The 26,797-nt window shown below is 48.7% G+C and overlaps 1 pseudogene; it reads left to right on the plus strand.

The window, feature by feature from the left end:
* Positions 1 to 5,144: 5,144 nt before the first annotated feature.
* LOC119969945 overlaps positions 5,145 to 26,797 on the plus strand; it is a 68,316-nt pseudogene continuing 46,663 nt past the window's right edge.

The following is a 26,797-nucleotide window of genomic DNA, read 5'->3' on the forward strand; positions in this document are numbered from 1 at the left end:
TGTCCTTCCAGATGGTCGTGTTTGTGGGTTTGGAAGCTGCTGTCTAAGGAGCTTTGGTGAGGTACTGCTGAGGGCATCTTATATCACGGCTGCTACTGTGCGTCGGAGGTGGAGGTAATGAATGTTTGTGGAAGGGGGAGCAATCAAGCGGGGCTGCTTTGTCCTGCATGGTATCAAGTTTCTGGATTGTTGTTGCGACTGCACTCATGCAGTTAAGTGGAGAGTATTCCATCACACTCCTGACTTGCGCTTTGTCGATGCTGGACAATCTTGAGGAGTCAGGAATTGAGTTACTTGTCACAAGTTTTCCAACCTCTGTTCTGCTCTTGTAGGAGTTCTGGACAATGGTAACCGCGCAGGATGTGGTTAGTGGGGGATTCAGCAATCGTAATGCCATTGACTGCCAAGGCGCAATGGTTAGATTCTCTCTTGGTGGAGATGGTCAATGCCTGGCACTTGTGTGGCATGAATGCAACTTGCCACTTATCTGCCCAATTGGGATATTGTCCAGGTCTTGTTACATTTGGTTATGGACTGCTTCAGTAGCTGAGGATTCGTGAATGACGCTGAACATTGTGCAATCATCAGCGAACATCCCCGCTCCTGACCTTATGAAGGAGGCAGGCCATTGATGAAGTAGCTGGAGATGGTTGGGCCTTGGGTACTCCCCGGTGAACTGTTACTGTAATGTCCTGGAGCTGACATGACTGACCTTCAACAACCTCTGCCATCACACTTTGTGCCAGGTATCCTCTTGAATCTCATTGACTCCAGTTTTGCGGGGGTTCCTTGATGCCACACTCTGTGAATTGTGACCTTTATATCAAAGGTTGTATCCCTCACCACATTTCTGGAGCAGCATTTTTGTCCATGTTTGAACCAAGGCCGTAATGAGGTCAAGCAGACTTGGTTTTGACATGTTTGTCAAAGGTGCTGGTATTTTCCAAAAGACAAGATCACAGGTGTGATTTTTGTTTGCAAAATTATGAGAGGTATAGACAGAGTGGATAGTCAGAGGCTTTTCCCCAGGGTAGAGGGGTCAATTACTAGGGGGCATAGGTTTAAGGTGCGAGGGGCAAGGTTCAGAGGAGATGTGCGAGGCAGGTTTTTTACACAGAGGGTAGTGGGTGCCTGGAACCCGCTGCTGGAGGAGGTGGTGGAAGCAGGGACGATGGTGACATTTAAGGGGCATCTTGACAAATACATGAATAGGATGGGAATAGAGGGATACGGACCCCGGAAGTGTAGAATATTGTAGTTTAGTCGGGCAACATGGTCAGCATAGGCTTGGAGGGCCGAAGGGCCTGTTCCTGTGCTGTACTTTTCTTTGTTCTAGGTGAACACTCGATTAAACCTGTGGCTACTGTATTATAGTTGATAATCCTGGTTTGCTGATATCCTGGTCGATTTACACCGGGAGCTGAGCTATTATTGACCATTCCTGCTCAGCTTGGAAACCACACACTGGATGAAAGGCCCCACATAAAACAATTAATCTATCGAGGTTCAGCGGAATGGTTTCAAGGCTTCAATTAAATTTTATTTTGCATAATGGCTGTAAGCAATTTGAACTTGAGCTTTCCTGATTTATGACATTATCTTGATTAGATTGCTGCCATGTCCATTAAATAAACACCTCTATTCAATTCCAGCCTGTATATGCTCCCAGATATTGACTATACTATATAAAAAAAGCACCTAAACCATTCAATTAGATTTCGGCCTCTAAGAGAAAAACACGCAATCTCCTTATCGTCAGACCTTACTGCAAGGGCATTGATACCCTTTCCTGAGTTCGTAGCATCTGGGTTCACGTTTCACCACAAAGATTTGAGTTTATAATCTCAGCTGTCACTCCCAGCGCAGCGCTGACATAGACATAGAATTTACAGTGCAGAAGGAGGACATTCGGCCCATCGAGTCTGCACCGGCTCTTGGAAAGAGCACCCCACCCAAGGTGCACACCTCCACCCTATCCCCATAACCCAGTAATCCCACCCAACACTATGGGCAATTTTGGACACTAAGGGCAATTTATCATGGCCAATCCACCTAACCTGCACATCTTTGGACTGTGGGAGGAAACCGGAGAACCCGGAGGAAACCCACGCACACACGGGGAGGATGTGCAGACTCCGCACAGACAGTGACCCAAGCCGGAATCGAACCTGGGACCCTGGAGATATGAAGCGATTGTGCTATCCACAATGCTACCGTGCTGCCCTAATAGCTGGTGCCAAGAGAAAAAATATTCCTTTTTTGGACACCACCTTTTCCCAAGTCACAGGTCAGATTTATCAATACAATGTGAATGATATTAAAATAACTCAATATACCTGGAGGTGCTGGGAGTTCCTTCTCCTGGGTCTGCCGGAATAGGTCTAAGTGACAGTGACCCAAGCCGGAATCGAACCTGGGACCCTGGAGCTGTGAAGCAATTGTGCTATCCACAATGCTACCGTGCTGCTATGATGGCCTGCGAGACACAAAAATCAAGGCGGACACTCCAGTGCTGTCCCGAGGGAGTGCTGCACTGTTGCAGGATAACCCCGCCTGCCGGCTCGGGTGCGTGGCACCATGGGGATCATTTCATGGCAGAGGAAGGGAGATATTCCCAACAAGGCCCCGGCCAGTGTTCGTCCTTCGATCAACGATACAACAAAACAAACGATCTGGTCATTCTTACATTGCTAATTTATTGGTGTTTCCGGGAGTTCATTGAGCAAATTAGCAGCTGCGATTCCTACATTGCAATAGCGCCTACTCTTCAAAAAGTACTCCACTGGCTGAAAGGCGCTTTGGGATATCCGATGGTCATGAAAAGAGCCATGTAAATGGAAATCTACAAGACAGCCCAGATAACCTTCCAACGTATTCAAAACTTGTTTAAATGTCTGTGAGTTGTGCCGTGAAAATCCGCTTGTGCTCAGCAGGATCTCTCAAACAGCGCTATGATAATGTCTACAGAAACCTGCAGCTCCTCCTTGAAATAATGCATTGTGATTTTTAACATCCAGCTGAGGGGGAAGCATTACTCTGTCAGAGATGCTTTCTTTCAGCTAAGTTGAAAAACTGAGCCGTCCCCTCCACTCTCAGGTGGATATACGAGACTCCGTGGCACCATCGTGAAGAAGAGCAGGGACGTTTCCCCAGTGTTCCGGCCACTATTTATCCCTCACCCGAAATATATCTTAGTTCTAAACATGTGCTAATTCATCTCAGTGAGATCTTGCTGTGCACAAATTGGCAACAGTGACGACATTTATAAAATATTTCATTGGCCAGGGAATGTTCGAACACCATGAAAGACACTGGCCGTGATTTACCGTCCGCGTCCTGCCGCAATCGTTTAGAATCATAGAATTTACAGTGCAGAAAGAGGCCATTCGGCCCATCGAGTCTGCACCGGCCCTTGGAAAGAGTACCCCACTCAAGCATACGCTTTCTCCACCCCATTCCCTTAACCCAGTAACCCCAATTAACCTATTTTGGACATTAAGGGCAATTGATCATGGCCAATCCACCTAACCTGCACATCGTTGGACACTAAGGGACAATTTAGCATGGCCAATCCACCTAACCCGCACATTTTTGGACTGTGGGAGGAAACCGGAGCACCCGGAGGAAATCCACGCAGACACGGGGAGAACGTGCAGACTCCACACAGACGGTGACCCAAGCCGGGAATTGGACCTGGGACCCTGGAACGGTGAAGCAACTGTGCTAACCACTATGCTACCATGCTGCCCACCCGTCGGGCGTTACACCTCGTGCGATCTGGTCCCTGCCCACAATAGGAGGGACCCAGCCTGGTGTAGTTAAGTGAATTTAAAAACTCACTTGGCCGTGCCGACGCCGGCTCAAACGGCCACCCGGCAACTATCGGCCTTGCCGAGGATGACACAGCCGGGTGCCGTTTGACACTGGTCCCCACAATCGGGGACCAGGCGTAGCGGCAGCTCGAGGGGGTCTCCCAGCTGATCGGAGGCCCCTGGGTGGCCGGCCTCCAGACAAGGTGGCACTCTGGCACTTCTGGTGCCAATGGGCACCCAGATGCAACCCTGAAACTGCCAGAGTGGCGCTGCCAAGATGCCAAGCTGACATGACCGCGCCAAGGATCGTGCCCGGTCTGCCTTGCCCGTATGGTGTGGGGGAAGGTGGGGGTCCAGGAGTGTGAAAGGGAGATAGGGGTGTTAGATAGTGGGGTAAGCGCTGGGAACGATCCACTCAGAACGGACTCTTTTTTTGAGTTAAATCGTGCCCGCTATACGAATTAAGTATCTTTTTCCCTTCTTTTCCTTTCTCTTTTGAGCTCTTCCTTAGAGTGGGATTATTGTTGCCTTTGTCCCAGGAACCATTGATGTTGTTCTGGCAATATAGAGGCTCAGCATACAATGCAGTGAGACGGTGGCGCCTCTGAGGGACGTCTGGAACCTTTTACCAAGAGCGATGCGACAGTCATGGATGGTGCCAGGAAGTGGGAATACCAATCCTGGCCTGAAACCCAACAGCAAAGTTAAAGCACCGATGGGTGAAAATTGCAGCCTGAAATTTAGAACAGATAAAAACGCGCCATCAGTTCCAGGCTGGTTTCACACTTCCCTGATTAACAAAAATAGCTTTTAATGCAGCAAGTTGTGGTGACCCAGAATGCGCTGTCTGGAAGGGCGGCGGAAGCAGATTCTATAATCTGTGGAAGGGTAATTCAAGTCGCAATCCAGTTCAGAAGGGAATTAAATGGGAAACATTTGCAGCACTAGGGGGAAGGAATGTGGAAGGAGGACTGCTCTTTCAGAGGACTGGAGCAGGCTCAGCCGGTGATGTGCCATCAATTGCACGAGAGACGAGTTGCTTTACAAAAGTTAGGCTTTAATAAACTAGAACTTAGCCCTGCGGTTGTCTACAATAAAATGGACGACCGCCGGGCGTTTGACTATTTATACCTCGGCAAGGAGGCGTGGTTAACTCAGCCTCTCGACCAATCGGTCGAGAGGCACATGACTGACCAGGGCCAATGGTAAGCCGGTGTTCTGCCCCAATGGCAGACAGGTATGCAAATCATATCACCACAGCCGGCTTAATGATCATCTCCTATGACACCTGATTCCATATGTTTCTTTATTTCTGGGGCCTGTCCAGGCTCTATGCTTTCCCGTCAGAAGCGGGAGTCTTGCATTCATATCACCCCCTCCATGGTGCTGCTTGTCCTCGGCCTTTGTTTTGGCTTCCACGTTTTGAGGTATGGCAACCTCGAGGCTCCTGGGAAAGGCCACAGGGCCCAAGACGGCAGGACCCACCAGGGAGAAGGACACCGTCTCCATGGCAACAATGTACCTCCTGCCCATCACCACAAACCCAGAGTTGACCTGTGGCTGTCATTACTGATTCAGGTCAGTGGGGAGAGTCCGCACCTTCCACTCTCAAGCAGAGTCTCTACAACTTTCGTTCTTGTCCATGCTCGATGACGCTGGCTCCCAAGGCCCCTGCAAGGCCCCTGAAAAAGGTCAGCCTCCCTGCCAGCTGAAATTAGCCAGCGGACAAGCTTACTTTTGGGCTGGTTAGCTCTTGTTGCATCCCCACTTTGCCGGCTTCACATCCTCCTTTACAGATCATCTCTGGCTAATAGGTCGCTGGCAGGGAGTTACAAAGTCAGTAATTCCATCAAGTGCTCTTGATTAAAGTAATTGAGCAGGCGGAAACTTGAGTAATTAATCCGCAGAACCGTGAAATTGAATTACTTCCAGTCTTAAATGCTCTGACAGTTCACTTCAAAGTCTCTCCTTCAGCGTTACTTTTGCTGAGTGTACATTGATTTGACTTGAGGTGTCATGAGAAGCAAAAGTGTGACGAGATGTGCGTGTATTTGTTTTACATGCTGAAAATATTTAATATGTAGATCAATAATGTGCAGAACTGCATCTGTATGGCTGCATCATGAATATTTGTATGAATGAGGTTAAAAGGGTTCAATCCTGAGTACAGATTGCATCGGCTGGCGTGGAGCTCTCCTTGAGAATAGCTGATTACTGGGTGAAGAGATTGAGGCCATTACAAAGATTAAGGGAATTAATAAGATTATCAAGATGGGTTTAGAAAACTGGGTCTAGAAATGCGCAGACTTGGGCAAGATGTTAGCTACGAGGAGAGGTTGGATAAACTCGGTTTGTTCTTACTGGAAAGGCGGAGGTTGAGGGGCGACTTGATAGAGGTCTACAAAATTATGAGGGGCATAGACAGAGTGGATAGTCAGAGGCTTTTTCCCAGGGTAGAGGGGTCAATTACTAGGGGGCATAGGTTTAAGGTGCAAGGGGCAAAGTTTAGAGGAGATGTGCGAGGGCAGTATTTTACACAGAGGGTAGTGGGTGCCTGGAACCCGCTGCCGGAGGAGGTGAAATGAAAATGAAATGAAATGAAAATCGCTTATTGTCACGAGTAGGCTTCAATGAAGTTACTGTGAAAAGCCCCTAGTCGCCACATTCCGGCGCCTGTCCGGGGATCGAACCATGCTGCCGGCCTGCTTGGTCTGCTTTAAAAGCCAGCGGTTTAGCCCAGTGAGCTAAACCAGTGGTAGACGTAGGTACGATAGCGATGTTTAAAGAGGTATCTTTACAAATACGTGAATAGGATGGAAATAGAGGGATACGGATACGGAAGTGTCGAAGGTTTTAGTTCAGCCGGGCAGCATGGTCGGCACGGGCTTGGAGGGCTGAAGGGCCTGTTCCTGTGTTGTACTTTTCTTTGTTCTTTGTTCTTATTTGTTTGAGGTCTTTAGAATGTAGAGTGTCTATCCACATGATAGGATTCCCTTTCCTGTTGAGTTCACCAGGTTTAAGGAGGACCAAATGATATGAGTGCATCTTGCATTGCACCTGCATGAAGCAAGGGTTTGGCCCAACTGGGGCTATGTGTCCAGTTCTGGTCACCAAACTTTCGGAAGAATGTGAAGGCCTTTCTGAGGGTCCAGAAAAGATTTACAAGAATGGTTTCAGAGATGAGGAACTTCAGTGACATGGACAGATTAGAGAAACTCAGGCTGTTCCCCTGGGAGGAGAGGTCTGCGAAAAGATTTGATGGAGGTGTTAAAGATCATGAAGGACCTGGACATGAGTAGAAATTGTTCCAGGGGCTGGTTTAGCACACTGGGCTAAATTGCTGGCTTTTAAAGCAGACCAAGGCAGGCCAGCAGCACGGTTCGATTCCTGTACCACCCTCCCCGAACAGGCGACTAGGGGCTTTTCACAGTAACTTCATTTGAAGCCTACTTGTGACAATAAGCGATTTTCATTTCATTTTCATTATTCCCGGTGGCATATGGGCAGACACTTTGAGTTGACTAAACATGACCACAACATGCACCAGGCTCAGTCTGATCCAGTTCAAGGTCGTACATCAGGCCCACATGACGGTGGCCAGGATGGGCAAATTCTTTGGGCTGGAGGACAACTGTGCTAGATGTGCCGGAAGACCAGCGAACCATGTACACATGTTCTGGGCGTGTCCTAAACTCAGGGGGCACTGGCAGGGATTCGCGGACGTCATGTCCCGGGTAGTGAAGACGAGGGTAGCAATGAGTCCTGAGGTGGCAATTTGTGGGGTTTCGGAGGACCCGGGAGTCCAGGAGGAGAAGGAGGCCGACGTTGTGGCCTTTGCTTCCCTGGTAGCCCGGCGACGAATACTGTTGGCCTGGAGGGACTCAAAGCCCTCGAAGTCTGAAGTCTGGCTTTCGGACGTGGCGAGCTTTGCTGTCAGGGTTCGCCCGGAGGTGGCAGCCATTCGTTGACTTCTTTGCGGATAATTAATCGTCAGCAGGAGGGTGGGGGTGGGGGGGGGGGGGGGGGTTTAGGGTAGCGTAGAGTAGGGGGTTGCTTCGGCAGGTTCTTGCGAGAGGGGAGCCGATGCTTGTATTATGTCTTATTTGCTTTTTGTACATTAAGGTATAATGTTGCTGTTTTTTATGCCAAAAGTACCTCAATAGAATTGTTTCTAAAACAAAAAGAAATGATTCCCACTGGTGGAAGGATCGTGAACTAGAGGACAGTGATTGGCAACAGAAGCAATGGTGACATGAGGCAGCGAGTGGTTAGAATCTGAAACAAAGACAGAAGATACTGGACAATCTCAGCAGGTTTGACCGCATCCGTGGAGAGAAAAGGGAGCGAACGTCTCGAGTCTGGGTGACTCAACGCTGGAGAGAATTGGAAATAGGGTCAGATTTATACTGTTGTTTGGGGGGGGGGGGGGGGGGGGGGCGGGGGGCATGTAACAGTGAGGCGGAATAGAGGGCCAGCGATAGGTGGAGATTGGCAAAGCTGTCGAGGACAGAAAGACAAAAGGAATGTAAATGTGAACGATCAAATTAAGAAGTTTTACAACACCAGGTTAAAGTCCAACAGGTTTGTTTTCGAATCACTAGCTTTCGGAGCACTGCTGATTCACCTGAGGAAGGAGCAGTGCTCCGAAAGCTAGTGATTTGAAACAAACCTGTTGGACTTTAACCTGGTGTTGTAAGACTTCTTACTGTGCCCACCCCAGTCCAACACCGGCATCTTCACATTGTGGGTGATCACGGCTAAGAAGGGAGCTGATAGTGGCACAGAAAGAGATTAGAATGTGCTAATGGCAGAACACAGTGTGTCCAAGGGCAACTAGGAACAGGGGTAAGGTGGTACAAGTGGGGTGGGGGGGAGGGGAGACAGCGGTTAAGGAAGGAAAGATCGAGGGAAGAAGGGAAAATAAATTAATAGAAATAAAAATGGGGTGAAGGTGGAGGGGAGAGTTCACAGTCTGAATTTGTTGAACTCAATGTTAAGTCCGGAAGGCTGTAATGTGCCTAATCGGGAGATGAGGTGCTGTTCCTCCAGTTTACGCTGGGCTTCACTGGAACATTGCAGCAGGCCGAGGACGGACATGTGGACGTGAGAGCAGGGCGGTGAGTTGAAATGGCCGCGACAGGAAGGTCTGGGTCCTGCTTGCGGACGGACCGAAGCTGTCACCCTCTGGAAGTGGATTTCATTTATTGTCTTGTTTTAACCTTGCTGTCTGTATGTAATATTAAGGGTCTGACATATATCTGTGATCCTCAAGTAAAAAGATGTTAAAGGGTTGAGGGAATGGAATGAGAACAGAACTCTATCTGTTAGTGCAGAGACAGCAAAGATGAGTGTGTAAAACCATGTCAACTGAGACAATGGACATTGGAATGTGAAAGAGCTGACTCAGGAGCACGAGAGGGAAGGAGATAAGGAAGTTGGACCTGATGGACGGATAGGATAAGAAAACCGTTAGCAGCAGCAGTATTAGTGAACCGTGCTAATGATTATGTCATAGTAACCACCCTACCTCAGGATAATAATTCCATATAAGTACATGTTCTGGATCCTTGCCAAATCATTGGTGTATCTAGGAATTTAAGGGGACCACCTCTAAGCTGTGATTGTATAAAGGGACAGTCCGTACTCTGGGACTTTGGCACTTCTCGAAGGTGGTTCCCCGACTACTTAGAGATTTGTCCCGGCCGTGAATAAACGAATATTCGTTACCAACGTGTTCGAGTGTTTTACTTCTGGACTGATGGACGGCTATGTGAAAGCGCAATTCACAACCCAATCTGTGTTTAGTCTCTCCAATGTAGAGTAGACCGCACTGGGATCAGCAAACGCAATGGACCAGATTGAAGGAGGAGCACTTGAAATGCTGCCTCACTTAAAAAGAGTATTTAGGCCCTGGGATGGTGCACAGGTAATGGGGCAGGTATTACACCCTCAATTGCGTGAGATCGTGCCGTGGGAAGAGGGTGAGGGTGTTGGGGGTGATGGAGGGGTGGACAAGGGTACCCCAGGGTACCCTGAAAAATGCTGACAAGGGGAGTGAGGGGAAGATGTGTTTGGTGATGACATTATGATGGAGTTGGTGGAACTGCGGAGGATGATTCTTTGAATACAGAGGATGGTGGATTGAAAAGTGGGGACCAGTGTTCTGGGAGGAAGGGAGGGTAAAGGGTAAGAGCAGAGGCGTGGGAGGTGCGTCGGACATGATTGAGAGCCCTGTCGACCACAGCGGGTGGGAAACCACGATTAAGGAAGAATGAAGACATGTCCGCAGCATCTTTTTCGGAAGTGGCATCGTCAGAACAGATGCGATGGAGAAGAAGGAACTGGGAGAATGGGATGGAGTCCTTACGGGATGTGGGGTATGAAGTAATCGAGATAGCTGTGGGAGTTGGTGGGTTTCTAATGGTAGTACTACAATGGTTGTTATACTAATGGTTGTAATACAAGTGGATATTCTAGAAATTAAGATAGAAAGGTCAAGGAAGGGATGTCTCAAAAATGTGCCATGGGAAAGTTGTTTTTTATTCATTCATGAGATCTGGGCGTCGCTGGACCAGCATTTGTTGCCCATCCCTGGAGGCATTTTAAGAGTCGACCACATTGCTGTGGGTCTGGAGTCACGTGTAGGCCAGACCAGGTAAGGACGGCAGATTTCCTTCCCGAAAGGACATTAGTGAACCAGATGGGTTTTCACAACAATCGACAATGGTTTCATGGCCACCATTAGATTTTTAATTCCAGATTTTTCGTTGAATTCAAATTTCACCATCTGCTCTGGTGGGATTTGAACCCTCGAGCATTCGCCTGGTTTCTGGATTATTTGTCCAGTGACAATACCACCACGTCACTGCCTCCCCTCAGGTGTTAGAGGGGTGGAAATTGGAAGCAAAATACTTCAATTTTCCAGGCCCAGACGGGATCATAAAGCGGCAGCGAAACAGTCGTCAATGTACCGCTAAGAGTTGTGGGACAGGGCCGGAGTAGGACTGAAACAAGGAATGTTCCGCATACCCCATCAGCAAACTGGCAAAACTGGGGTCCATGTGGGTACCCCTAGCCAGCCTTTGGTGAAGAACTTTGACAAAGAGTCATCCAGACTCGAAACGTTAGTTCCATTCTCTCTCCACAGGGGCTTCCAGACCTGCTGAGACTCTCCTGTATTTTCTGTTCTTGTGACCCATAGACACGCCTTTGGTTTGGAGGACGTGAGGCACGTTAATGGAGAAATTGTTTAGTGAGGGGACAGGTTCGGCCAGACGGAGGAGAGTGTTGATGGATGGGGATTGCTCAGGCCTCTGTTCGAGGAAGAAACGGAGACCATCCTGTCGGGGAATGGCAGTAGAGAGGGGTTGGATAGCCATGGTAAACCGGGAACTGGAACTTCTTGATAGGATGTGGAGCATTGGAGGAATTATTTTTTGTTCCACATTTGTTCTAAAGAGGGCAGCACGGTAGCATGGTGATTAGCATAAATGCTTCACAGCTCCAGGGTCCCAGGTTCGATTCCCGGCTGGGTCACTGTCTGTGCGGAGTCTGCACGTCCTCCCCCTGTGTGCGTGGGTTTCCTCCGGGTGCTCCGGTTTCCTCCCACAGTCCAAAGATGTGCGGGTTAGGTGGATTGGCCATGCTAAATTGCCCGTAGTGTCCTAAAAAAGTAAGGTTAGGGGGGGGGGGTTGTTGGGTTACGGGTATAGGGTGGATACGTGGGTTTGAGTGGGATGATCATTGCTCGACACAACATTGAGGGCCGAAGGGCCTATTCTGTGCTGTACTGTTCTATGTTCGTGTACCCAATTATTTATTTTCCCAATTAAGGGGCAATTTTAGCGTGGCCAATCCACCTAACCTGCGCATCTTTGGGTTGTGGGGGTGAAACCCACACGGGGAGAATGTGCAAACTCCACACGGGCAGTGACCCGGAGTCGGGATCGAACCTGGGATCACAGCATCGTGAGCCAGCAGTGCGAACCAGTGCTGCCCCTGGGGGAATCGTGAATGAAAGTAGGAAGGGACTGGACAAGATGAGAGAGTATGGAGTCAAGATAGGAAGAAATGAGTTTGGTGGGGCAGGAACAGCCTGACACGATGGGCCGACCGGGACATTCCTCTTTGAGGATTTTGGGGAGGAGGTAGAAGCGGGTTGCCCAGGGTTGGGTGATTATGCGGTTGGACGCTGTGGAGGGAAGATCTCCAGAGGAGATGAGGGTCAGTGATAGTCCTGGAAACAGTGGCTTGGTACAAATGATGCAGGGGGAGGTAGGAGGAAGTGTCTGAGTGTTTTTGGCAGTCAGCCTCTGCGAGGTAGAGGTCAGTACGCCAGACAACATCAGCCCCCACCCCGATAATCGTGAACGTGCTGCCCGAGTGTGGTGGAGGCAACTTACTCATGGCTTTCAAAAGAGGATTGGGTAATTATCTGAACAGAAAACATTTTCAGGGCTTCAAGGAAAAGAAGGGAGAGTGAGAGTAATTGAGTTGTTCAAGAAGAGAGCTGCCACAGACACAATGGGCTGAATGGCCTCCTTCTATGATTCTCTAGGTTCTGAAAAATTATTTCATGGGATATGGACATCGATGGCATTTGTTGCCCATCCCTCACTACCCTTGAGCTGAGTGGCTTGCTCGATCCAATTCAGGGGGCAGTTAAGAGTCAGCCATTTTGCTGTGAATCTAGACTCACAGGTAGACCAGACCGGGTGGAAAGGCGGATTTCCTTCCCTAATGGGCTCCTCCAAGTACTTTTGAAAGATTGTGAGTTTCCTGTCCCAACTACCTTCCCAGGCCGTGTGTTCCAGATTCCCACCACCCTCTGGTGAAAAAATGTTTCCTCAAATCCCCTCCAGACCACCTGACTTTCACCGTAAACGTATACCCACTTGTTATTGACCCTTCAACTAAGGACAACAAGTGGCTTCTATTCATCCTGTCCATGTCCCTCATAATCTTATACACTTCAATCAGATCCCCTGCCAGCCTTCTTGCTCCAAAGAAAATAACCCAAGCTTATCCAGCTTATCCTTCATTGCTAAAATGCTCCATCCTAGGCAACATCTTGGTGAATCTTCTTTGCACCTTCTCACAGTGACCAGAACTGAACACGTTCTCCAACTGTGGCCTAACCAAATTCCTGCCCAGCTCCAACGTGACCTCCCCGCTCCCTGCTCTGATAATCTATGCCACCACTGGTAAAGGCAAGTGTCCCGTGTTCAGGGTGTACTAGCTAGATGGATAAAGAACTGGCTGGGCAACAGGAGACAGAGAGTAGTGGTGGAAGGGAGTGTCTCAAAATGGAGAAGGGTGACTAGTGGTGTTCCACAGGGATCCGTGCTCAGACCACTGTTGTTTGTGATATACATAAATGATCTGGACAAAGGTGTAAGTGGTCTGATTAGCAAGTTTGCAGATGATACTAAGATTGGTGGAGTTGCAGATAGTGAGGAGGACTGTCAGAGAATACAGCAAAATATAGATAGATTGGAGAGTTGGGCAGAGAAATGGCAGATGGAGTTCAATCCAGGCAAATGCGAGGTGATGCATTTTGGAAGATCTAACTCAAGAGTAGACTATATGGTCAATGGAAGAGTCCTGGGGAAAATTGATGTACAGAGAGATCTGGGAGTTCAGGTCCATTGTACACTGAAGGTGGCAACGCAGGTCGATAGAGTGGTCAAGAAGGCATACAGCATGCTTGCCTTCATCGGACGGGGTATTGAGCACAAGAGTCGGCACGTCATGTTACAGTTGTATAGGACTTTGGTTAGGCCACATTTGGAATACTGCGTATAGTTCTGGTCGCCACATTACCAGAAGGATGTGGCTGCTTTAGAGAGGGTGCAGAGGAGGTTCATCTGGATGTTGAGTAGATTAGGATTGTTTTCGTTGGAAAGACGGAGGTTGAGGGGGGACCTGATTGAGGTCTACAAAATGATGAGAGGTATGGACAGGGTGGATAGCAACAAGCTTTTTCCAAGAGTGGGGGTGTCAGTTACAAGGGGTCACGATTTCAAGGTGAGAGGGGGAAAGTTTAAGGGAGATGTGCGTGGAAAGTTTTTAACGCAGAGGGTGGTGGGTGCTTGGAACGCTTTGCCAGTGGAGGTGGTAGAGGCGGGCACGATAGCATCATTTAAGATGCATCTGGACAGGTATATGAACGGGCGGGAACAGAGGGAAGTAGATCCTTGGAAAAAAGGCAACAGGTTTAGATAAAGGATCTGGATCGGCGCAGGCTGGGAGGGCTGAAGGGCCTCTTCCTGTGCTGTAATTTTCTTTGTTCTTTGTTCTTTGTATACCTTCTTAACTAGCCTTAACTAGCCTATTAACCTGTCCTGCTGCCTTCAGGGATCTGTGGACAAACACCCCAAGATCCCTCTTGTTCCGCTGAGCCTCCTAGTGTCCTGCCATTCATTGATTACACCCATATACATATCACAAACAATAAGGGACCCAGCACCGATCCCTGTGGTACGCCACTGGACACTGGCCTCCCGTCACACAAGCGGCTTTCTACCACCACCCTGTGCCTCCTACCATGAAGCCAGTTATGGATTCAGCTTGCCAAGTTACCCTGGATCCCATGTGCTATTATCTGATTTGTCAGTCTCTTGTGTGGGACCTTGTTAAAGGCTTTGCTGAAATCCATATAAAGTACATCGGCACGGTAGCACAATGGTTAGCACTGTGGCTTCACAGCACTAGGGTCCCAGGTTCGATTCCCGGCTTGGGTCACTGTCTGTGTGGAGTCTGCATGTTCTCTCCCGTGTGTGCGTGGGTTTCCTCCGGGTGCTCCGGTTTCCTCCCACAGTCCAAAGATGTGCAGGTTAGGCGGATTGGCCATGATAAATTGCCCTTAGTGTCCAAAAAGGTTGGGTGGATTAATGGGGATAGGGTGGAGGTGGGTGGGCTTCAGGAGGGTGCTCTTTCCAAGGGCCAGTGCAGACTTGATGGGCTGAATGGCCTCCTTCCGCACCTTTAGGCATGTTAGGCATGACCTCCCTCTGATAAAGCTATGCTGACTGCCCCAGATCCAAGTAGAGATTCCTTCAGAATTTTCTCCAATAGTTTCCCTCCCACCGATGTGAGACTCACTGGTCTGTAATTCCCTGGATTATCTCCACCACTCTTCTTGAAAAGTGGAACCACGTTCACTGTCCTCCAGGCCTCTGGTACCTTCCCTGCGGTCGGAGGGGAATTAAAACTTTGAGTCAGAGCCCCCATAATTTCCTCCCTTGCCTCCCACAGCAGCCTGGGCTACAACTCGTCTAGATTGTAGGATGTGTCCACGTTTAAGCTCGCCAGAACCCTCAGTATCCCCTCACTCCCTCTGCCAAGCTGCTCAAGAAGCTCACAGACCCGCTGTCTGAAATCAGCAGCCACATCCTCCTCCTCCAAAGTGAAGACAGATGTGAGGCACTCATTTAGCATCCGGCCAATGACATCTTGCTCGATGCACAGATGACCCCCTTGATTCCCAATGGGTCCCACCCTTCCCCTGGTTACCCTCTCCCCCTTGACATACTTATTGAATATCTTTGGATTTTACCGCCAGCACTTTTTCATGCTCTCTCTGCTCTCCTTTTGAAGAAGTGTTTCTATCAGCATTTCACTATTTACATTAGTGTGTATCGGACATACTGGGAAAAACATGGTAATGCAGTAATGGAGAAAGGCATGATAAACTAACCATAAAATACAGAGAACGGAAAAAGAAAAAAACCCCACATGGAACAAGCTAGAAGGTTAATACACAAATATCGATACATCTCTTACAGCCAAGTGTAGCCTGTGATCTATTTATGTTGTCTCGATTGGTTACGGTGCAGGACTAGGCAGATGGCTTTATTCCCCTTTTGTTTCACAGTGTTTCCTGGGCCAATCTCCCATTACTATGTCGCCCCGGTCTTTCAGGTGTGTGGGCCTGCGCCCCTCAGAGTGTAAGGCCTATTTCCCCTTTTCTCTATGGTGTGGGTGATTCCCCCCCTCCCCCCTGCCCCCCCCCCTTCCTCTGGTTGTTCCTCCTTTTCCCCCACCCTCCCCAGAGTCGCTGGTTACAGACAGGTCTTCGAAGAAGCTGGTGAATTTTTTCCCACGTATGGTAGAATCTCTCATCAGATCTCCTCATTGCGAATGTTATTTTTTTAATACTTTCGGAATTTGGGCAGGGAGTCAGAGAGCAAGTTTGAGGTTCTGGCTGGTGAATCGACCTCCATCTGAGCAGACGTTTCCGTCGGGCGATCAGTAAGGCGAAAGACAAGGCGTCGGCCCCTCTCTCCGTGAGGAGCTCTAGATGCTCCTATACCCTGAAGACCGACACGAACAGGCCTGGCTCCATCTTCACCCCAACCACCCTGGACATGGCCTCGAAGAGGCAGTCCTAAACCCATTGAGTCTGCGGCAGGACTAAGACATGTGGGTGTGGTTGGCCGGGTCCCCCCTCCGACACCGCTCACACTTATCGTCCACCCCCGGGAAGAGTCTGCTCGTCCGTGTCTTGGTTAGGTGTGCTCCGTGCACCATCTTAACTTGCATTGGGCTCAGCCCTTCGCATGAGGAGGGGAAGTTGATCCTGTGCAGTGCCTCGATCCAGAGTCCTCCCCCTCTCTCCATGCTTAGCTCCTCCCCCCAGTTCTATCGCGTTTTGTCCAGTGGGGTCCTGACCTCTTCCAAAAGTCGTTGTGTCTGTCGCCACATTCTGTCTCCCCCCAGCTGGCCCAGTGCTGACATTCTGTCCACTGGGTTGTGTCCGGGTAGCTGGGAGAATGTCTTGGTCTCTTTGCAGAGAAAGTCTCGCAGCTACAGATATCGAAGGTAGTTCCCTTTTCGGGAGTTGGAGCTTCTCCGATAGTGTCCCCAGGGACACAACGTACATGTCCCCAACATCAGTACCCCTCTGTCCCCTTTCCATGTCTGGAACATGGCGTCTATCCTTGCCGATGTAGATTTATGGGGCAGCATGGTAGCACAGTGGTTAGCACTGTGACTTCATAGCGCCAGGGCCCCAGGTTCGATTCCCCGCTGGGTCACTGTGCGGAGTTTGCACGTTCTCCCCGTGTGTGCGTGGGTTTCCTCCGGGTGCTCCGGTTTCCTCCCACAGTCCAAAGATGTGCAGGTTAGGTGGATTGGCCATGATAAATTGCCCTTAGTGTCTAAAAAGGTTGGGAGGGGTTATTGGGTTACGGGGATAGGGTGGAAGTGAGGGCTTAAGTGGTTCGGTGCAGACTGGATGGGCTGAATGGCCTCCTTCTGCACTGTATGTTCTATGTTCTATTGCAGATGGGGATTTCAACAGCCCTATCGCTGAGTTCAAGGTGGGGCCTGAACTGGTTCCAGGACTATGATGTGGCTACTACCACCGGTCTGTGCATGGGGAGGGGGCCGGGAGCGAGGCAGTGGCGAGTACCTGGAGAGAGATCCCCGTACCGGAGCCCTCCTCCATTTAGACAAATTCCGCCTCCGGCTCTCCCAACCAACCCCACACTCTGTGTTTGCTGCCCAGTGGTAGAGTAGGAGCTTCGGCAAAGCCAGGCCTCCCATGTGTCACCCACTTTGACGGCTTTCCGGACTTTCGGATTCTTTCCCGCCCAGACCATGATTAGCTTGTCAACCCTGATGAAGAAGGATTTGGGGAGCGTTCTGAGTAAGAAGAGCAGTAAGTTCATTTTTATTCAAAGATGGGAGTGAGTCCCATCTTTGCGAGTCCCCCCTCACCATCTCCACTAGGCTCGTCAAGCTCCACTCATGGAGCCTCTTCCAGTTCTAAGCAATCTGTATCCCCAGGTACTTGGGGACTTGAATTTTGTCTGGGTCAGTTAAAGCCTCCAGCTCTGCGCCTCCTACTTGGGGGCTTCACCAGGAAGATTTTGCTCAGAGTCCAGGGAGACTATCGCTTCTGGTGTCTTCCCCCTGGGCAGGGTCATAATTACGTTCAGCAGGCGTCTGATGATTGCTGTTAACTGTCTGCCCTTAACAAACGCGGCCTGATCTTCCGCGATCACTTCTGGCAGGCAACTCTCCAACCGCCTCGCCAGGACTTTAGCGTCAGTGTTCAGGAGTGAGATGGGTCCATATAGGATGAATACGTGGCTGAGGAGATGGTGTCAGGGGGAGGGTTTCAGATTCCTGGGGCATTGGGACTGGTTCTGGAGGAGGTGGGACCTGTACAAACTGGACGGGTTACACCTGGGCAGGACTGGAACTGATGTCCGAGGGGGGCTATTTGCTAGAACGGTTGGGGAGGGTTTAAACTAACATGCCAGGGGGGATGGGAACCTACGCAAGGAGTCAGAGAAAGAGGAAGCAAGGATAAAAATAAAAGGTAGAAAAGTGAATAAGAAAAGTGATAGGTGGAGAAACCAAGGACAAAATTCAAACAGGGCAGCAGAGAAAAATATTGGGAGCAAGATAAGCATTGTGAAAAAGACAAACTTAAAGGCTCTGTGCCTTGATACATGGAGCATTTGCAATAATGTGGATGAACTAATCACACAGATAGATATAAATGGGTATGATATCATTGGGATTACAGAGACATGGCTGCAGGGTGAACAGGGATAACAACTGAATGTTCCAGGGTTCTCAGTATTTAGGAAGGACAGGCATAAAGGAAAAGGTGGTGACGTGGCACTGCTGGTTAAAGAGGAAATTAACACAATAGTGAGAAAGGATATTAGCGCTGACAATGTGGAATCTGTATGAGTAGAGTTGAGAAATACCAAGGGACTGAAACCATTATTGGGTGTCACATATAGACCCCCAAACTGCACTGGTGAGGTTGGGAATGGCATTAAACAAGAAATTAGAGATGCGTGTAATCAGGGAATATCGGTGATCATGAGTGATTTTAACCTTCACATAGATTGGGCAAATCAAATTAGCCACAATGCCGTAGAGGAGGAATTCCTGGAGTGTATACAGGATGGTTTTCTTGACCAATATGCGGAGGAACCAGCTAGAGATCAGGCCATCTTAGACTGGGTACTGTGTAATGAGAAGGGAATCATTGCCAATCTGGCTGTACGAGACCCCTTGGGGATGAGCGACCATAACATGGTAGAATTGTTTATCAAGATGGAGAGTGAAGTAGTTGATTCGGAGACTAGGGTCCTGAATCTTAATAAAGGGAACTATGAGGATATGAGGTGTGAGTTGGCCTTGGTAGATTGGGGAGAGTTACTTAAAGGGATGACAGTGGATAGACAATGGCAGACATTCAAGGAATGCATGGAGGAACTACAGCAACTGTTCATTCCTGTCTGGTACAAAAGCAAAGGGGGTAAGAGGGCCAATCCATGGCTTACAAAGGAAATTAGAAATAGTATCTGATCCAAGGAAGAAGCATACAGATTGGCCAAGAAAACTAATAGGTCTGAGGCTTGGGAGCAGTTTAGAATTCAGCAAAGAAGGACGAAGGGATTGATTAAGGGGAAAGTACAGTACGAAAGGAAGCTTGCAGGGACCAGAAAGACTGTCACTAATAGTTTCTACAGATATGTAAAGAGAAAGAGATTGGTAAAGAGAAATGTAGGCCCCCTACAGACAGAAAGAGGGGAATGCATAATAAGGGACAAAGAAATGGCTGAGCAATTAAATACAAACTTTGATTCTGTCTTCACAAATGAGGACACAAATCAGATCCCAGAAATGTTGGAGAATGAAAGGTTTAGTGAGAGGGAAGAACTGAGGGAGATCAACATTAGTAGAGAAATGGTGCTGGGAAAACTGATGGGATTGAAGGTGGATAAATCCCCAGGGCCTGAGAATCTGCATCCCAGAGTGCTTAAGGAGGTGGCTCTGGAAGTAGTGGATGCATTGGTGGTCATCTTCCAGGATTCTATAGACTCTGGAACTGTCCCTGCAGATTGTAGGGTAGCTCATATCTCCGATATTCAAAAAGGGAGGGAGAGAGAAAGCAGGGAATTATAGACCAGTCAGCCTAACATCGGTAGTGGGGAAAATTCTTGAATCCATTGTCAAGGACTTTATAGCGGAACATTTAGAAAGCAGTGGCAGGATCAATCAGAGTCAGCATGGATTTATGAAGGGAAAATCATGCTTGACAAATCTATTGGAATTCTTTGACGGGGTAACCAGTACAGTCGACAAGGGGGAGCCAGTCGATGTGGTATATTTGGACTTTCAGAAGCCGTTTGACAAAGTTCTGCATAAGAGATTTTGTGCAAAATTAAAGTGCATGGAATTGGGGGAAATGTATTGAGGTGGATAGAAAACTGGTTGGCAGAGAGGAAACAAAGAGTCGGGATTAATGGGTCCTTTTCAAATTGGCAGGCAGTAACCAGTGGGGTACCATAGGGATCGGTGCTGGGACCCCAGCTATTTACAATATATATTAATGATTTGGATGAGGGAACAAAATGTAACATCTCAAAGTTTGCAGATGATACCAAATTAGGTGGGAGGGTGAATTGTGACGAGGATGCAGGGATCCTACAGCAAGATCTGGACAGGTTGGGCGAGTGGGCAAAGCAATGGCAGATGCAGTATAATTTGGATAAGTGTGAGGTTATTCACTTTGGAAGCAAAAACAGGAAGGCAGATTACTACCTGAATGGTTGTAAATTGGGAGATGGGAGTGTGCAGCGGGACCTGGGTGTCCTTGTGCACCAGTCGCTGAAGGTAAGCATGCAGGTGCAGCAGGCGGTAAAGAAGGCTAATGGTATGTTGGCCTTCATTGCAAGAGGTTTGAGTATAGAAGCAGGGATGTGTTGCTGCTATTGTACAGGGCCTTGGTGAGGCCACACCTGGAGTATTGTGTGCAGTTTTGGTCTCCTTCTCTGAGGAAGGATGTTCTTGCTCTCGAAATGAAATGAAAATGAAAATCGCTTATTGTCACGAGTAGGCTTCAATTAAGTTACTGTGAAAAGCCCCTAGTCGCCACATTCCGGCACCTGTCCGGGGAGGCTGGTACGGGAATCGAACCGTGCTGCTGGCCTGCTTGGTCTGCTTTATAAGCCAGCTATTTAGCCTTGTGAGCTAAACCAGCCCCTCTCGAGAGAGCGCAGCGAAGGTTTACCAGACTGATTCCAGGGATGGCGGGACTGTCATATGAGGAGAGATTGACTGGGTTGGGATTGTTCTCGCTGGAGTTCAGAAGAATGAGGGGAGATCTCATAGAGACTTATAAAATTCTAACGGGACTAGACAGGGTAGATGCAGGGAAGATGTTACCAATGATGGGTGTGTCCAGAACTAGAGGTCACAGTCTGAGGATTCAGGGTAAATCATTTCGGACAGAGATAAGGAGACATTTCTTCACACAAAGAGTGGTGAGCCTGTGGAATGAAATGAAAATGAAAAATGAAAATCTCTTATTGTCACGAGTAGGCTTCAATGAAGTTACTGTGAAAAGCCCCTAGTCGCCACATTCCAGCGCCTGTTCGGGGAGGCTAGTACGGGAATTGAACCATGCGGCTGGCCTGCCTTGATCTGTTTTAAAAGCCAGCGATTTAGCCCAGTGTGCTAAACCAACCCCATGGAATTCATTACCACAGGAAGCAGTTGATGCTAAAACTTTGAATATATTCAAGAGGCGGCTGGGTATAGCAGTTGGAGAGAATGGGATCAAAGGCTATGGAGAGAAAGCAGGATTAGGCTATTGAGTTGGATGATCAGCCATGATGGTGATGAATGGCGGAGCAGGCTCGAAGGGCCAAAAGGCCTCCTCCTGCTCCTATCTTCTATGTATCGATGTATCTATGTATCTACACTCTGTCATGCCCGTACCCTTTTTGGAGGTCAGTGAGTTTGAGGCCTAAGCCAGCGTGGCCAGCAGGGCTATCTTCCACAGCGAATCGTTGAACATCTCCCCCCATGGGCCAGTGTTGCCGCCAATCTTTTGGGGAAATTCATCGGTAACCCACCTGGTCCGGGTGCATACCTGACTGCATGGAATTAATGCATTCCACGATGTCATCCAGCCCTAGCCGTGCTTCCCGTGTCTTGTCTTCTCCCACAACTGGTATATCCAGTCCTTCGAGGAACTCTTTCATCTCAGAGTCCCCCTTTCGAGGGCTTAAGGTGTATAGTCCCCGGTAGAAATCGCAAAGGCCCCGTTGACCTCGTTCGGGGCTACGGCCATCGTTCCGTTCCCATCCTTTACCTGTGTTATTTCCCTTGATGCAGTCTGTTTCCTTATTTGGTGTGCCATCAGGCAGCTGGCCTTGTCTCCATGCCTGTAGAAGGCCCCCGTCCTCCCGTGAGTGGCGGAGCTAATAGGCTGCTTTCCCGGTGGAGAGCAGGTCGAATTCCATTTGTAGTTTTTGTTCTCTCTGCCAGTAACTCCATGATCAGGCCCGTGGAGCCCCGCCGATCCATCTCCACTAGGGAGTCGATCAGCCGCTACTTGGCCCCCCCATTCCTTCCTGTCCTTAAGCGCCCTATAGGCTATTATTTCCCCCCTGATCACCGCCTTTAGTTCCTCCTCTACTCAGTTTTAGATCAACCGCCTCTCAACCTCTATTTGTGACCTCTCGTTCTAGATTGCCCCACAAAGGGGAACATTTGGTCTACGTTTACTTTATCAATCCCTTTTAGTATTTTATATACCTCAATCAAATCCCCTCTCACCCTTCTAACCTCCAGCGAGTATAAGCCCAAACTGTTTAATCTCTCCTCATACGTCAAACCTTTCATCCCCGGAATCAATCTGGTGAACCTCCTCTGAACTGCCTCCAATGTCACCATTTCCTTCCTCAAATAAGGAGACCAAAACTGGACACAAATGAAATGAAAATGAAATGAAAATCGCTTATTGTCACGAGTAGGCTTCAATGAAGTTACTGTGAAAAGCCCCTAGTCGCCACATTCCGGCGCGGCTGGTACGGGAATCGAACCGTGCTGCTGGCCTGCTTGGTCTGCTTTAAAAGCCAGCGATTTAGCCGAGTGAGCTAAACCAATACTCCCGATGTAGTCACACCAACATCCTATACAATTGCAACAACACTTCTCTACTTTTACACTCCAGTCCTTTTGCAATAAACGCTAACATTCCATTTGCTTTTATTAGATGCTGTACCTGCACAGTGAAGTCTGAAGATAGAGTTTCAGTGAGCTGTAGAGTGCTGAAGACATTCAAATCTGTAGGAGGAGGGCAGGGAGGCTGCCTTCACTAAAAACCTCAGCAGCAATTAAGGAAAGAAAAGTTTGCATTTGAACAGCTCCTTTCAGTAAGTCCCAAAGCATTTTACAGACCGCAAAGTCACCTACGCAATGCAGGAAATGCGGCAACTAGTTTGTACACAGCAAGCTCCCACAAACAACAGAAAGACAGAGAGCAGAGTCTGCTCTCTCGTGAGGCTCGTTGAGAGCTAAATGTTGACCAGCACACCAATCTTGGAACGTCCCTGATCATCTTCAAAATAGTGCCCGGGAGATGTGAAATGAAAAATGAAAATGAAAATCGCTTACTGTCACGAGTAGGCTTCAATGAATTTACTGTGAAAAGCCCCTGGTCGCCACATTCCGGCGCCTGTTCGGGGAGGCTGGTACGGGAATCGAACCGTGCTGCTGGCCTGCTTGGTCTGCTTTAAAAGCCAGCGATTTAGCCCAGTGAGCTAAACCAGCCCCAACATCCACCTGAAGTGGAAGGGCAGCACGGTAGCACAGTGGTTAGCACAAATGCTTCACAGCTCCAGGGTCCCAGGTTCGATTCCCGGCTTGGGTCACTGTCTGTGCGGAGTCTGCACGTTCTCCCCATGTGCGTGTGGGTTTCCTCCGGGTGCTCCGGTTTCCTCCCACAGTCCAAAGATGTTGAGGTTAGGTGGATTGGCCAGGCTAAATTGCCCCTAGGGTCCAAATTGCCCTTAGTGTTGGGTGGGGTTGCTGGGTTATGGGGATAGGGTGGAGGTATGGGCTTGGGTAGGGTGCTCTTTCCAAGAGCCGGTGCAGACTCGATGGGCCGAATGGCCTCCTTCTGCACTGTAAATTCTATGAAATGTGGCAGACAGACCTAGCTTTAATATCGCAGCCAAAAGACGGTACCTCTGACCCTGCACAATTTCCTCAGTGCGTCACTGGAAGTCTCAGCTTGGGAGGAATGTGGGTTACACATGGAAAGGGAGCAATATCAGTCATCAACGAGATGTGATTTCTTGCGAAAACCCTTGAGAGAAGGTCCTGAAACATATTCATACTTTTTCAAAGTGTTAAGGAACTTGTTTGGAACATTTTTAAAGAGATTGTACTTTTGAGAAACCTGGGCCAAAACCCAGAACACAGCCTGGAAAAAAATAATTGGAAGAGGATACCAAATAATTCAGGCGGTAGCAGCCGTGGGCTGCAAAGCCTGGCTTTTTAATAAGCTTGCTATTCTTGAAAAGAAGTGACGAATGAGGCTGTGGAAATATCTTAAAATGACAAGGTAGCTAATGGGTTGGGAGGTGTTGGAGAGTCTGCTTGAGGTCCACTCGCATTCTCAATTGTCACTGTCCGTTCGGGAGTCGTGGTGATCAATCCAGTCTGGGAACTCCAAAAACAATTTGAGATGGCTTCCCATTTCTCGAGGCAAGGCAAAGTGGGGGCTGGCTTAGCACAGTGGGCTAAACAGCTGGTTTGCAATGCAGAACAACGTCAGCAGTGCGGGTTCAATTCTCGTACCCGGACTCCCCGACCAGGTGCCGGAATGTGGTGACTAGGGGCTTTTTCACAGTAACTTAATTGAAGCCTGCTTGTGACAATAAGCGATGAAGCGAAAGCGATGTGACCGTCAGCGATGCATCTGACCATGCGGAATTCTTTCAAGTCTGATAGCCCCACGGGTTGATTTTTGGGTCCAGGCTGAGCATGTGTACTAAATCTGGAGCACCCACAGAGACCTGTGGCACAGTGGAGTGGTGTAACGACAACAATCTCTCCCTCAATGCCAGCAAAACTAAAGAGCTGGTCATCGACTTCAGGAAGCAAAGTACTGTACACACCCCTGTCAGCATCAACGGAGCCGAGGTGGAGATGGTTAGCAGTTTCAAATTCCTAGGGGTGCACATCACCAAAAATCTATCCTGGTCCACTCACGTCGACGCTATCACCAAGAAAGCACAACAGCGCCTATACTTCCTCAGGAAACTAAGGAAATTCGGCATGTCCACATTAACCCTTACCAACTTTTACAGATGCACAATAGAAAGCATCCTATCGGGCTGCATCACAGCCTGGTATGGCAACTGCTCGGCCCAGGACCGCAAGGAACTTCAGAGAGTCGTGAATACCGCCCAGTCCATCACACAAACCTGCCTCCCATCCATGGACTCTATCTACACCTCCCGCTGCCGGGGGAAAGCGGGCAGCATAATCAAGGATCTCTCCCACCCGGCTTACTCACTTTTCCAACTTCTTCCATCGGGCAGGAGATTCAGAAGTCTGAGAATACGCACGAACAGACTCAAAAACAGCTTCTTCCCCACTGTCACCAGATTCCTAAATGACCCTCTTATTGACTGACCTCATTAACACTACACCCTGTATGTTTCAACCGATGCCAATGCTTATGTCGTTACATTGTATATCTTGTGTTGCCCTATTATGTATTCTCATGTATTTTCTTGAATTCTGTTTAATTCCCTTTTCTTCCATGTACTGAATGATCTGTTGAGCTGCTGGCAGAAAAATACTTTTCACTGAACCTCGGTACACGTGACAATAAACAAATCCAATCCAATCCAATCCAATCTCCATTGGATTCCAGCTCTCCTAATTCACAAGCCTTTATATGGCTTGTTAATGTATTCCTGTAGGTTTCATCACTTGACTTCCTACCTCCACATGCCCCACCCAATTCAATGGCTTTTAAATCTTTCTTCAATAATTTACACGTACATAGTATTACATAGAACATACAGTGCAGAAGGAGGCCATTCGGCCCATCATGTCTGCACCGACCCACTTAAGCCCTCACTTCCACCCTATCCCCGTAACCCAATAACCCCTCCTAACCTTTTTGGTCACTAAGGGCAATTTAGCATGGCCAATCCAGCTAACCTGCACGTCTTTGGACTGTAGGAGGAAACCGGAGCACCCGGAAGAAACCCACGCAGACACGGGGAGAACGTGCAGACTCTGCACAGACAGTGACCCAGCAGGGAATTGAACCTGGGACCCTGGCACTGTGAAGCCTCAGTGCTATCCACTTGTGTTACCGTGCTGCCCTTAACGTACTTAACAAAAAATGAATGATGAGTGGTTTTAATGCTGGGTCGATCTGCAGCAGTATCCTGGGGATTAATACAAACAAAGAACAACAAAGAACAAAGAAAAAGTACAGCACAGGAACAGGCCCTTCGGCCCTCCAAGCCTGTGCCAACCATGCTGCCCAACTAAACTGCAATCTTCTACATTTCCGGGTCCGTATCCCTCTCTTCTCATCCTATTCATGTATTCGTCAAGATGCCCCTTAAACGTCACTATCGTCCCTGCTTCCACCACCTCCTCCGGCAGCGAGTTCCAGGCACCCACTACCCTCTGTGTAAACAAAACTTACCTTGTGCATCTCTAAACCTTGCCCCTCGCACCTAAAATCTATGTCCCCTAGTAATTGACCCCTCTACCCTGGGGAAAAGCCTCTGACGATCCGCTCTGTCTATGCCCCTCATAATTTTGTGGACCTCTATCTGGTCGCCCCTCAACCTCCGTCGTTCCAGTGAAAACAATCTGAGTTTATCCAACCTCTCCTCAGAGCTAATACCTTCCAGACCAGGCAACATCCTGGTAAACCTCTTGTGTACCCTCTCCAAAGCCTCCACGTCCTTCTGGCAGTGTGGCGACCAGAATTGTGCGCAATCCTTAATTTTTGGAGATTCCAATAACCTGGCCTATTGATTAATTTGTAGTTTTGTAATTGTTATCACATGGCAAACCTCATCTATTCACTGTCTCCTTCAGCTAATAAGTCATACCCGTCAATATCGGTTCTTTTGGAATGCTCAGGCAAGTGCATGGTATTAATTTACTGTCATCTGCTTCTT

Source organism: Scyliorhinus canicula, chromosome 8, assembly GCF_902713615.1.
Source record: "Scyliorhinus canicula chromosome 8, sScyCan1.1, whole genome shotgun sequence".
Classification (NCBI taxonomy): Eukaryota; Metazoa; Chordata; class Chondrichthyes; order Carcharhiniformes; family Scyliorhinidae; genus Scyliorhinus; species Scyliorhinus canicula.